This window comes from Callithrix jacchus, chromosome 16 (genome assembly GCF_049354715.1).
Source record: "Callithrix jacchus isolate 240 chromosome 16, calJac240_pri, whole genome shotgun sequence".
Classification (NCBI taxonomy): domain Eukaryota; kingdom Metazoa; phylum Chordata; class Mammalia; order Primates; family Cebidae; genus Callithrix; species Callithrix jacchus.
Window position 1 is genome coordinate 42,690,172 of NC_133517.1, and position 14,196 is coordinate 42,704,367.

The 14,196-nt window shown below is 34.7% G+C and overlaps 1 long non-coding RNA gene across 1 annotated transcript in view; it reads right to left on the reverse strand.

Moving 5' to 3' along the window:
* Positions 1-1,235: 1,235 nt before the first annotated feature.
* Positions 1,236-14,196, reverse strand: part of LOC144579834 (uncharacterized) — a 69,190-nt gene continuing 56,229 nt past the window's right edge. Inside the window, exon 4 of the long non-coding RNA XR_013528269.1 lies at positions 1,236-1,602. This is a non-coding gene — a long non-coding RNA (uncharacterized LOC144579834). The remainder of the gene's footprint in view (positions 1,603-14,196) is intronic.

Below are 14,196 nucleotides of genomic sequence, written 5' to 3' on the forward strand. Positions count from 1 at the left end.
TTTGACTAGATATTATCATTGTCTTCATTTTTTAATTTTTTTTCTTTTAAAAAATCTTCTATTTTTAAAAAAAATATTGTCAGTGTATTTTCTCTTTTTGGTCTTTATTTTAGAAATGATTCTTTCTTTTATTTCTAATACTTTCCTGAATTCTATCCCCTTATTTCTGACTTATATAGTTCTTAAATTTTGAATGACTTTTTCTTTGTCTTTTAAGCTATTTTAATGTATTGATGTTTTGTAGACATTTATTCTGCCCTACATTCATTGCCTGTATGGATACCATTCTTTCTTAGACTCTGTTGCTCTCTCTTTCATAATAATTGTTGTTAATGAAAAAGCCAAATTCTGTAATATATTAGAAGAGGTATATTCTGAGCCAAATGACAGGAGCATGTCCCATGATGCAGCCTCAAGAGGTCTTGAAAAAATATACCTAAGATGGTTGGGTTGTAGCTTGGTTTTATATATTTTGAAAAAACATAGGACCCCATTCAATACATATGAGATATGGATTAGTTTTGTTCAGAAAGGCAGGACAACTTAAAGCAGGGACTTACAGGTCATACATGAATTCAAATATTTCTTGATTGGCAATTGGCTGAAAAAGTTATTACCTAAAGAACTGGAATCTTTCAGGCCTGTTATCTGTCACGTAATGTTATAAGCTGGTATCTTATTGCTATGAAGAGTATTTTGTGTTAGTCCTAGGGTCTCTATTTTAATGTTAAGGCTGGTCAGTTACATGTAAAATCCAAAAGGGAGAAAGTATAATGAAACACATCTGACCTCTACTTCCCATTATGGCCTGAACTAGTTTCTCAGGTATTCTTAGAGTCCCCTTGACTAAGAGAAGGAGTCCTTTTAGTTGGTTGAAGGGCTTAGAATTTTATTTTTGGTTTATATTTTATTTGGGAGCTATTTTACCATTTTAATTTATTAAACTTTAGAATAGAATTTCTAATTTCATAGATCTAAATTTCTCTCTTCTGATGTTTTCATAAAGAATTAAAAAATAGCAACTTATTTTCTGAAAACTCCTGGCAGTTTCTCTTAATCAATTTTATCCAAACTCCTTTTTCCTTTGCCTCTATTTTTTTCTAATTTATTTGAGTTCTAGTTATAGAAACTTCTGCTCATCATGAAGTATTATCATGGAGAAAGAATGAAACTAGTTCCAAGAGCTCTTAGGATGTAGAGTACCTCACACCTTAGACTTCATAGAGACTCCTTGTTCTCAAACACTACTGGTATGTACACCTTCCCAATTACAGCTACTTGTCTCAAAATAATCTGCTGAGCTTTCAATTAAGTACTCCTTTTTTATGATCTCAGATTTATTAGATGTCACTTTGCTCTTTTCTATTTTCATGCAAAGACACTGTCAGAAGTCTGCCTCTACTCACCTGCATTTTGAGTGAGTAGAGGTGGACCTCTGATGCATTTTGGTAATTATGAGGATATATTGTCAATTCTTTTTTTTCCCTGTAGATATTGTCCATGTCTTCATTTTGCTAGTTGCTCTGTATGGTTGGTCTGCTTTCTTTCCAGAATTCTCTCACACTTTTACAAGTTGAATTGACTTTACTTGATACCAGAAATCTGAGGAGAATAAAAATAAAATCTCAGAAAAAAGTAAGATGCTTTGTTCAAAAGTTGGTAAATTATGAATACCTGTGGGCATCTTGCTTATTGATTGATATTGTTTAATCATAAAATGCTACTGGTCAAAATATTTGAATAAAGTTGCCCTCTTATATTAAAAACAATGTTAAAAAAATCTAGGGATCTTCACTAATGTTCCAACTACCAGCATCTTTCTGCTCCTTTACTTGCAATATTCCTGGGTCAGGGTAATGACATATTTGCTGCTGAGCTTGAGAAAAAATAGAGTGCATGTGCAGCACCTTTACATTGTCCCTTTTATTTATGAGAAACACACTTCCTGCTCAAACCATCATATTTTGAGTTTTACAGGAACAAGCCCTCAAGTGAAGGAGATGGAGTACTCTTCAGTGGTCAGTTCTGTTGTGACTGGTGAAAGATCTAACTCCTGGCCTAATCAAATGTATGATCACCCTCCGAATTGCTGCTACTCATCTCAAAATGATTTGCTGAACAATTGCAAATGACCCACGTGTAGATTTCTCAGGAAAGCTGCTCTCCTCACACCAACCTGGTACACAACCAGTACATTACAGTTTTTGAAGGAAATTACAGTCGACGATCCAGCTGCCCTCTCCATACCTCCTTCTACTCTCCACACAGACCATAATCTTAGACATATCTGCATTCCTAGCCTAGGCACCTTCATTTGTTGGCTTCTTTATTAAAGCCTTTTGCCAAGCCCTCAGATATAGTTTGGATATTTGCTCCTGCTCAAATCTCCTGGTAAAAATATAATGCCCAATGTTGGAGATGGGTCCTGTGGAGAGGTGATTGGGTGATGGGAGACAGTTTCTCACGGTTTAGCACCATCCCCTCGGGGCTGTCCTTGTGATCGTGAGTGAGCTCTTGTGAGATCTGGTCACTTAAAAGTGTGTGGGACCTCCCCTACTTCTCTCTCACTCTCCCTCCTGCTTCTGCCATATGATATGCCCGCTCCCTCTTCTCCTTCCACCATGATTACGAACTCCTTCAGGCCTCCTAAGAAGCTGAGCAGATGCCAACGCCATGCTTCCTGTAAAATCTGCAGCATGATGAACCAATTAAACCTTTCTTTATAAATGAGCCAGTCTCAGGTATTTCTTTATCACAAGGTAGGAACAGCCTAACACAATTACTCTACCGGGCACTTCAGTACTTTTCAGCTCATCCCAGCTCTTGACAGTTGAGTGAGTAAATTTTTCTAATCTGGGCATCAGTATTAGGAAGTCTACTTGCTTAAATATATGTCACATGTCTGGTAGTAGTCTCAATATGTCTTATTTTTCTTTTTAATTTGGTTTAGAATCCAAATGAGGAAAACAATAGTGTTATATATTGACCACCTCTAAATCATAACATCCCCTGCTTTGGACTGAAACCTTAAGTAATAAACAAAACTGAAATTTTTGAAATGAAATAAGACTCAAATATCAAGCTTTTTTATGGCTGGGCATATGGGGTTAGGACCCTGGAAATTAGTAATAGCCAATATTGTGTATTAGGGCTGGTCTTTAAATAGTCTACCTATCTTTTTAAAAAAACTGATATGGGCTGGGTACTTTTAATTCTTTGGTCACATTATTTCTTTTTTTAAATTAATAGAATCATTATTAATTAAAAAATAATGATTTTTAAAAATTTTATATATATTTTATTGCATTTTAGGTTTAGGGGTACATGTGAAGAACATGCAAGATTGTTGCATAGGTACATACCTGGCAATGTGGTTTGCTGCCTTTCTCCCCATCACCTATATCTGGCATTTCTCCCCATGTTATCCCTTCCCAATTCCCTACCCCCTACTGTCCCTTCCCTAGTTCCCCCCAACAGACCCCAGTGCCTGATGCTCGCCTCCCTGTGTCCATGTGTTCTCACTGTTCAACACCCGCCTATGAGTGAGAACATGTGGTGTTTGATTTTCTGTTTTTGTGTCAGTTTGCTGAGAATGATGGTTTCCAGGTTCATCAATGTCCCTACAGTGGATGCAGAGAAGGGCTTCGACAAAATTCAATAGCCCTTCATGCTAGAAACTCTCAATAAACTAGACATTGATGGAACGTATCTCAAAATAATAAAAGCTACCACAAACCCACAGCCAATATCATACTGAATGGGCAAAACTGGAAGCATTCCCTTTGAAATCTGGCAATAGACAAGGATGCCCTCTGTCACTACTCCTATTCAATACAGTATTGGAAGTTCAGAGCAATCAGGCAAGAAAAAGAAAAAAAGGATATTCAATTAGGAAAGAAGGAAGTCAAATTGTCTCTAGTTGCAGATGACATGACTATATTTAGAAGACCCCATCATCTCAGCCCAAAATCTCCTGAAACTGATAAGCAACTTCAGGAAAGTCTCAAGATATAAAATCAATGCGCAAAAATCACAAGCATTCCTATACACCAATAGCAGAGTTAAAGAGAGCCAAATCAAGAATGAACTGCCATTCACAATTGCTACAAAGAAAAAAAAATACCTAGGTATACAACTAACAAAGGATGTAACAGACCTCTTCAAGGAAAACTATAAACCACTGCTCAACGAAATAAGAGAGGACACAAACAGATGGAGGAACATTCCATGCTCATGGTTAGAAAGAATCAATATCGTGAAAACATCCAAACTGCCCAAAGTAATTTATAGATTCAATGCTATCCCATCAAGCGACCAATGACCTTCTTCACAGAACTGAAAAAAAACACCTGAAACTTTATATGGAACCAAAAGAGAGCCCACATAGCCAAGTTAATTCTAAGCAAAAAGAACTCAGCTGGAGGCATCACACTACCTGACTTCAAACTATACTAGAAGGCTACAGTAATCAAAACAGCATGGTACTAGTACCAAAACAGAGATATAGAGCAATGGAACAGAACAGAGGCCTCAGAGGCAATGTCACACATCTACAATCATCTGATCTTTGACAAACCTGATAAAAACAAGCAATGGGGAAAGGATTCCCTGTTTAATAAATGGTGTTGAGAAAACAGGCTAGCCATTTGCAGAAAGCAGAAACTGGACACCTTTCTGACACCTTACACTAAAGTTAACTCCAGATGGATTAAAAACTTAAACATAAGACCTAATATCATAAAAACTCTAGAAGAAAATCTAGGCAAAACCATTCAGGACATAGGCATAGGCAAGGACTTCATGACTAAAACACCAAAAGCATTGGCAACAAAAGGCAAAATAGACAAATAGGACCTAATTAAACTCCAGAGTTTCTGCACAGCAAAAGAAACAATCATTAGAGTGAACTGGCAACCAACAGAATGAGAAAAAGTTTCTGCAATCTACCCATCTGACAAAGGGCTAATATCTAGAACCTACAAATAACTAAAGCAAATTTACAAGAAAAATACAGACAAGCCCATTCAAAAGTGGGTGAAGGATATGAACAGACACTTTACAAAAGAAGACATATATGAGGCCAACAAAAATATGAAAAAATGTTTATCACTGGTCATTAGAGAAATGAAAATCAAAACTACATTGAGATACCATCTCATGTCACTTAGAATGGTGATCATTAAAAAGCCTGGAGACAACAGATCCTGGAGAGGATGTGGAGAAATAGGAACACTTTTACAATGTTGGTGGGAGTGTAAATTAGTTCAACCATTATGGAAGACAGTGTGGCAATTCCTAAGGACCGAGAAATAGAAATTCCATTTGACCCAGCAATCTCATTACTGGGTGTATATCCAAAAGATTATAAATTGTTCTATTATAAGGACACATGCACACGAATGTTCACTTCAGCACTGCTTACAATAGCAAAGACTTGGAACCAACCCAAATGCCCATCGATGATAGACTGGACAGGCAATATGTGGTACATATACAACATGGAATACTCTGGTCACATGATTTCTTCTATGTACACTTCACCTTGTGGTAGCTTTAACCACAGGTTACAGGTTGTTTCACTATTTGCTAAATTGACTGTGAATAAGAGTATACAGGTCTCAGCAAAATTGTGGCACACTGGGACATGTGCATGAAAGTAATGAAGAAAATGGTAGAAAATAAAATGATTATACCCACAACTTTAGGAAAAAAACTGTGGCAGAAAGAAATGTTGCTGAGAGACTAGCATGCACAAAAGTCAAGGAAGAGCAAAGTTTTAAATACACATCTAAGCATCCCTGAAGATTCTAAATGTATTGGATTTTGATGAAAGAAAACAACTTTAGATCAGAACTTTACTGAGGATCCTCCAGTGGAAAAAAAAATCGAGAAGAGAGCAGAGAAGTCACCTGTAGTGTTGCACAGGGCTAAGAAATTCCATAAGCCAAGGAAATCTTTCAAACTACTGTGGCACACAAATAAACACCAAAGGTAGTTAAGCGTCTCACTTATAACCACCTTTCATGCAGTTTGGGGAGTTTGCAAACACAGGCTGAAAAGGCAAATGCAACTTTATAAGCTTTTATTACATGGCAGGTACCTCGAATAAGACCTAACCATTGGGTTTCATTTGCTGCAACTTTCAAAAGTACTAGATAAAAGAGCTATCTCAAAGGCCTCTGATTCAGATTTAGCTTAGGGTGTCTTCATTAGCCTGCATTCCTGGACTCTCTTTTTCTCCTTGCTCTTTTCTTTCCTGGCAAAGACAAGAGACTTCTTCAGATGGTATGTTCAGGAGAGAAATTGAATCCTTTAATCCTTCTTTAATCCTTCTATTTTTCGAGCTAGCTATCTGTAGAAGGTATACATTCTGTTTCTCTTTTCTATGTTTTAGGTTTTATTTTATTTTTAAGTGAAAACAAGTTTATTGAGAAAGTAAAGGAATAAAGAATGGCTACTTCATAGACAGGGCAGCCTGTTTTAGGTTTAACGCAGTCACAGGCTCTTGCAAGGAGAGACTTTCCATTATCTAGTGCTGCTCATGACTGGGTATGTCAGTATTGAAAAAGTCACACAACAATATGAGTAGCATGACTAACAGGAGTTGCATAAATAGCAAAATGATCAGCTTTGTCAGTAACAAATATGCTATTTTTTAATCTGCCTTACTTTTTAATCTTATTTTTAAATTGATTCTAATTTGTCCAGTAAATGAGGGCTGTTATGTATTTACTCCCACAAAAGCCTAGCACCAACCACTTCCAGATCATCTTATGTTACACATTCCTCCCCTCCTTCTGCTCCTACTCTGTTCTTGCCACATGCTGGTACCTTACACTGTAGTCACCAAAAGTGACCCATAATCTTCCAGGCACACCTCACATTTTGTGCCTTTATTCAAGTTAATCCAGCTGGAACATTATTCTCATAGAAAAACTGTTCATCTTTTATGACTCACTACAAAGGCATCTTCCTTTTCTCCTTGACCTGCAAGACAGAATTAATATGTCTCATATGTACCCAGTGCTCCCTAGGACATACATGTTGCCTGCTTGTTATGGTTAGGTGTAAACCTGCCATCTTAGCTTGGGCTGTCATAACACAGTACTGTGCACTGGTAGGTCAAAAACCAGAAACGTATTTTCTCAGGTTTGGAACCTGGAAGTCCAAAATCAGGGAACTGACATGGCCAGATTCTGGGGATGACCCTCTTACACAGTATAGGTATAGGGCTGCCTTCTTACAGAGTTCACATGATGGAGATGAAAAAGAGCAAGTTCTCTGGTGTCTCTTCTTATAACGCTAATCTTATTTGATCAGGGCTTTACCCTCATGATTTTGTTTTATCTTAATTACTTCTATAAAAGCCCAATTCAAAATACAGTCAGTCATACCAGGGGGTTGGGGCTTCAACCTATGAATTGGGGACAGGGAGCACTGTTCAGTCCAAAGCATCTATTTTTCATGGCAAGAATATTATAAATTTCCTAAGGGCATAGATTTTCTCATGTAACTTTGTTTATCCCACAGCCACAAGCACAGCTCTGGATGGATGATCAGGAATATTATTTTCTTATGGATACCTACCATCTTCAACCTAATTCTAATTACACACATTAAAGCTATCACATAACTCTTTCTGTCCTAAGTCTTTTTGTGCTGTGACCTTTATATATTAGAAATATGTTACTATACATCTGTTCAAAAGTTATGTCTTTCATAATTATGTAGGAAGAAGCATCATCAAAATTAAAAGTAGAAATAAAGGTGAAAAGTAAATCACAAAAGCAAAGCCAAGAAAAGCATTTAAAGAAGGGCTCACACTAAGAAAAAGACAAAGTGCTGCTTTCATTGTATCACAGTAAGAAAGAGTGGAGGTAAATAAATGTGGGGCTGTTTAATACAGACCTGATAGCCTGCAACAGAGGAAACCATTTTATTTCTCTGCATTTCCCATGACACTGACTACCTTGCTTGGTGCTAACATTTTACAGCATTTTATTAAATAATGTTCCAGGTATCCTTAACTTTCTAGAGCACAGTAGAAAATCTGGTTTACTTCTATCATGTAAGTCACTGTTAAACTAAAGTTTAAATGAAAGTCTGAAATAAGTAGAAAGTGTTTGCTGTGACGTGGGACTTTTTTTATATAATAAATTAACAGAATATACTAACTTTAGAAAGAAAAGAAGAAAAGTATTTTTTTGGAAAGTACTAATGTTTTCAAACCAAGTTTATAACATGATTTCAATATTTTAGGGTGATTCCCAAAAGGTCGATTTTTCAAAATTTTGTAATTTCTGCAGGAATTCTCCTCTGAGATCTTACTCCTTCTGAGAGACAGAGTTTGTGATAATTGTAATTTTCCAAGACATTTAAAACCATGCTAGGTAAAAATCCTTTACAAAATATGATGTGAAAACATGATTGTTTTCTTGATTGACAACCAAAAATTGCCAAATGTATTTTTGATGTTTACCTTTTGGTTCAATTTATTATCTGTATTCTTTTTGGTTAATTATAATACATTTAGGGGTAACTTATCATCTCTTCTTCCTGCTTATCTTTACCAAACATGTATATTGTTTTGGTATTGGTTGTTTCTATATTGATTGTTTTCTATATTGATTGCTACAATGTCAGCAAATGAGTCAAGCAATCTGGAATCTTGGAGTCATTCTTCAGTTTTTGTCCTTACAGGCTATATTCGATCTATCACACAGTTTTGTGAATGTTTTTCATTAAATATTTCCTGATTTTTCCCACTCTTTTATATCTCTATGTAAGTGTCAACAATTACGGACATTATATCTTATCTGGATTACTAAAAGAACTTTCCCTTATTCTCACAGCTTTATCTGCCCCCTATTTTCTATCAATGTGTTCACCCACCTAGCTATTGGCAGGGTGATTTTTTTTAAATAAAAAACATCATGTTAATCCTCTGATTTAAAATAATGGTGGACCCTCTTTACTTATAACATGAAGTTACATTCATTAGTATGGTATAAAATACTCTCCAAAATCCAGTACTTTTCTGCATTTCCAGTCCCATCTATCATCTCTCTCCTTCATAGCCTGCACTTCAGATATGTGTAATCCTCTTTAGTTTCCTGAAAATACACTTATGACTTCCTTCATATTATGTTTGGCTGGACTTCCTTCTGTCAGCTGATTGTCCTCACATTCATTCACACTTTATCTTTTTCAAACTTTTTCTCTTCTTTGAAGACTTGCCATTTTATGCCAACTAATGTCAGACCATTTATAACATTTGTCATATCCTATTAGCTTAAATTTCTTCTGAACTCAACCAGTTCACAGTTTGTTTATTTTTGTCTTGCCATATTTTCCCTAAACTCTTGTATCTGTGCCTTAGTTCCTTATTTTAATTATGATTTCTGTATTGTTTGGTATATTCATGACCATATGTATGGGTATAGTTTTCATTTATGGTATGAAAAATTTTTTTCTGGCTAAGATTTTTACTTGCCATCTGCCTTTCTTGTTCCCTTTCTTCTTTTACCATAAAGCATCTTATGTTCCTTTAGGTTTCTTTGTGATTATGACTCACCTTTCTATGAGAGCTTTTTGAACAGTGAAGCTTATATTGTGGAGAAAAAGATAGAGCCTAGTTTCTGGCCAGCATACATTCTCTGTGACGGGGATGTGTGTGTGTGTGTGTGTGTGTGTGTGTGTGTGTGTGTGTGTGTCAGAGGGAGAGAGAAAAAAGACATCTTTCAGACTTCACTCCTTTTCATGCCACAGAGGTGAGAAATCACAAGTTACCTTACAGTGTGTTCTTTTTCCCCATACTTCATCTACAAACCTCTTTCTGTAAATTTGACTTGTCTATTTCCTTCAGGAAAGTTTTATGAGCAAGATATCGTGATGATTTTCATTGTTCTAAACAAGGTTTTCTGTTTCTGTTTTTGTTTGTCTTTAGGTATGTGCCACATTCCTCAAAGTAGGATTTTCTACTAGCATTATTTGATGTCATCAGCGATGAGTGTCATCTCTCCATGTCATGCGACACTTCTTTTTGAACTTGATTGCTACTGTAGTCTAGATATATAGTTATCTATCAATTTTAGGAAGATATTTGGGTTTCTTATTCATGCTCTTCTAAACACTTTAAGTGATTTCTGAGAAGGGAAGTGGGAAATGTCATTTTCCCTTTGCTGTATTAAATAAAAACAATTATACCATATTAAAATTATTATTACAGGTGAAATTGATCTTGCAGATTTAGAGTATCCTGAGGATAGAAAATATCTATACTATGTATTTTTTAATTCACAGTTTAAATTATAGATTATGCTATATTGCAACTGTTTAATGAACCTAAATGATGGATCAGTGGAACTATAAGTTGAAGCCATGAGAACCAAAGTAAAAATATTGCAGCACAGATATAAAATAAAATGTGTATGATATCGAGGAATCAGTTTATCTTGTAGGCTTTACTCAACTGTAGTTTTGTATATTTTTAATCAACTTACTATTATTTCTTTTAAATCTGAAGTTTGTTCTAAGCCTTTACGTCATTCAACCTATCACTAGGGTTTCCTTCTCCAGGCAGAATTCCTTTATGAAAGTATGGACTTTCAAAAGCAGTTGCCAAATGCTGATGTCCCTTTTCTGAGCCTGTAAAAGAATGCTTATTTTTTCCTGTGCCATATTAAGATATACAAAATATTTACCTCTGTTATGTTGAGTTTTAGCTACCATTTTGAACTGATTAGAAAATTACATTTTTAGGCTCCAAAGTGTCTGTGACACATATACCTTTTCTGTAGAATGTTTTGATTCTATTGCAGAAAGTATAGCATGATGACTAAGAGCAAAGGCCCTGAAATCAGATATTCTTTGTTTGCAATTCAGATTCTACTATATCCTATTCCCCTTATACATGATATTTAACCAGAATATGTCTTAGTTTCCTTGGTCATAAAATGGGGATAATAATACCCAATTCACAGGGTTATTTATATTATTCTTGCATGTAAATGTTAAATACTAGGGTCAAAGTATGTTTTCTTAGCTAAACTGCCCAAACCTTATTTTACTGTTGGCTCTGTAGTATTTTATTCAGAAGTGATTTTTAAATTCAGAGATTAGCCAATTATAGAAAATATAATCAAAGATGCAGAGATTTACTACTAGTAATAATCATTACTTATCATTTTTTAAATCTTATCTTTTTTTTCTCCTAAAATTCTTTCAGAGTCTCTATTCATCCCACACATTCTGTTTCAGCTACTCTTATTCACAGTGAAAAAAATACTGATTTCTCAGTATTCACAGATTAGTTATAACTCTTTTTGAACTTCAAATATAGGGCCTCATTACACAATGTATTTCATGCTTAGCTTTATTTCCTAAATATTACATTTTTGTGAGACTTAATCATATTTGCATGTCATATTTTATAATCATTCTTATAAATATACTGTTTATAGACATTTGGGTAGTTTCCACTTAGGATATTATGAATTATGTTACTATGAATATGCTAGCATGTCTTTTTGTCAACATATAAATTAATATCTATTTGAATAAAAACTTGAAATATAATTGCTAAATCATATGTAAGTACATATCTAGCTTTAGTAGATCCTACTCAACACTTTTTCCATTGTGAATGTACCATGATAAGGAGTTCTCCACTGGGTTCTTGGGTCTTCTTGACTAATAACTGTTAGAACCCTCTCATAAAAATTCTAATATTGAAATTCAAAGTGAAGTCATATTATCTTTCTTTACTGAGAATATGACTCTATAGTTAGAAAGCCCTAAGGACTCCACCCAAAGATTCCTAGAACTCACAGAAGACTTCAGTAAAGTTTTAGGATACAACATCAATGTACAAAAATCAGTAGCATTTGTATACATCAATAATATGTAATCTCAGAGTCAAATCAGTAATGCAGTTCTATTCACAGTAGCCAAAAAAAAAAAAAAAAAAAAAACACCTAAGGATGCCTCTACACAAGAAGGTGAAAAATATCTGCAGTGAGAATTACAAAACATTGGTGAAAAAAAATCTGAGATGACATAAATAAATAGAAAAAAATTTTATGCTCAGGGACAAGAATCAATTTTGTTAAAGTGACCATATTGCCAAAGCAATTTATAGATTTAATACCATCCTTATAAAACTACCAATGTCTTTTTTCACAGAATTAGAAAAACATTTTTTTAATTCATAAGAAACCAAAAAAGAGGTAGAACTGTCAAAACAGTCCGAAGCAAAAAGAAGAAAGCTAGAAACATTACACTACCTGATTTCAAATTATACTACAAGCCTACAATGACCAAAACAGCATGGCACTAGTGTAAAAACAGATACATAGGCCAATCAAAAAGGTTAGAGAACTCTGAAATAAAGCCACACACCTGCAGCCACCTGCTCTTCAACAAAGTTGACAGTAACAAGCAATGCAGCAAGGACTTCCTATTTAATCAATGGTACTGGGAAAACTGGCTAGCCATATACAGGAAATTGAAACTGGACCCCTTCCTTTTACCATATACAAAAATTAACTCCAGACAGGTGAAATAATTAAATATAAGACCTAAAATAATAAAAATTCCAGAAGAAAACCTAGGAAATACCATTCTGGAAATTGTCCTTCACAAAGGATTTATGATTAACTCCCCAAAACAATTACAATAAAAACAGAAATTGACAAGTTGAACCCAATTAAACAAAAGAATTTTGGCACAGGAAAAGAAACTATTGACAGAGTAAAGAGACAACCTAGAGAATGGGAGAAAATATTTGCAAACTATGCATCCAATAAAGACCAAATCAACAAGCAAAAACCAAATAAGTCCATGAAAAAAAAAATAAGCAAAGAACATGAACAGAAACTTCTGAAAAGAAGATATACATGCAGACAACTAACATGAAAAAAACGCTCATAATCACTAATTATTAGAGAGAAGCAAATCACAACCGTAATGAGATGCGTAACCATCTCACACCAGTCAGTATGGCTATTACTAAAAAGTCAAAAGATGATAATGATGTTGCAGAGAAAGGGGAATGCTTATACACTCTTGGTGGAAATGTAAATTAGCCACTATAGAAAGCAGTTTGGAGATTTCTCAAATAACTTAAAACAACTACCATTTGTCTCAGCAGTCCAGTCAGTGGATATATAGCTAAAGGGAAATAAATTTTTCTACCCAAAAGACACATGCACTTGTATGTTGATCATAGCACTATTCACGATAGCAAAGACATGGAATTAACCAAGATGTCCATGAATGTGGACTGGGTTAAAAAATGTGGCACATATGCACCATGCAATACTGTGAAGTCATAAAAGAGAATGAAATAATATCCTTTGCAGCAACATGGATGAAGCTTGAGGCCATTATTCTAAGCAAACTAAGACAGGAACAGAACACCAATACCACATGTTCTCTTTAAGTGGGAGCTAAACACTAAATACACATGTGCACAAAGATGGGAACACAGATGCTGGGGACTGCTTGGCAGGGAGGTTTGAGACGATGCCTTGGGTTGGAAGACTACCGATTGAGTACTATGCTCACTTCCTGGGTGACAGGATCATTTTCACACCTAGCCTCAGTGACATGCAATTTACCCATGTAATATGCCTGCACATGTACCCTCTGAACCTAAAGTAAAAGTAGAAAAAATACTCACTTAAAAAAAAGAGTTGCTGCAGAACTCAGGATTCAAAGCAGTTAGAATAATATCAAAACATCTTAAATTATTCATATACTGAAAAATCTATTATTTTAGCAAAAGTGGAATTTAAAGGTTTGGATCTAAATTTTCAAAAATGTGATATAAATTATCACATTTATAATTTAGAAAATATATAAATATCAATAGGTAAATGTTTTATCTAATACAATATTAGATATTTTATCAATGGGTAAATATTTTATCTATTTCACTTTCAATTTTATACTTCTGCCAGTAAAAACTATTATAATGTTATATTAAAATAAGCTAAAAACGTAAGAGAAATATGATTCAATGGATATACTATCCTTACTCTTACAATTTATCAGTAAGAATTCTGTCATAACTAATGAGGGCCTTTTAGTTTATGAAAAGATTTTTTTAAGGTGCTATTAGAAGAGAATTGTGTTCCTATATTCATTTATTTATTTATTTTGAGATGGTGTTTTGCTCTTGTTGCCCAGGCTGGA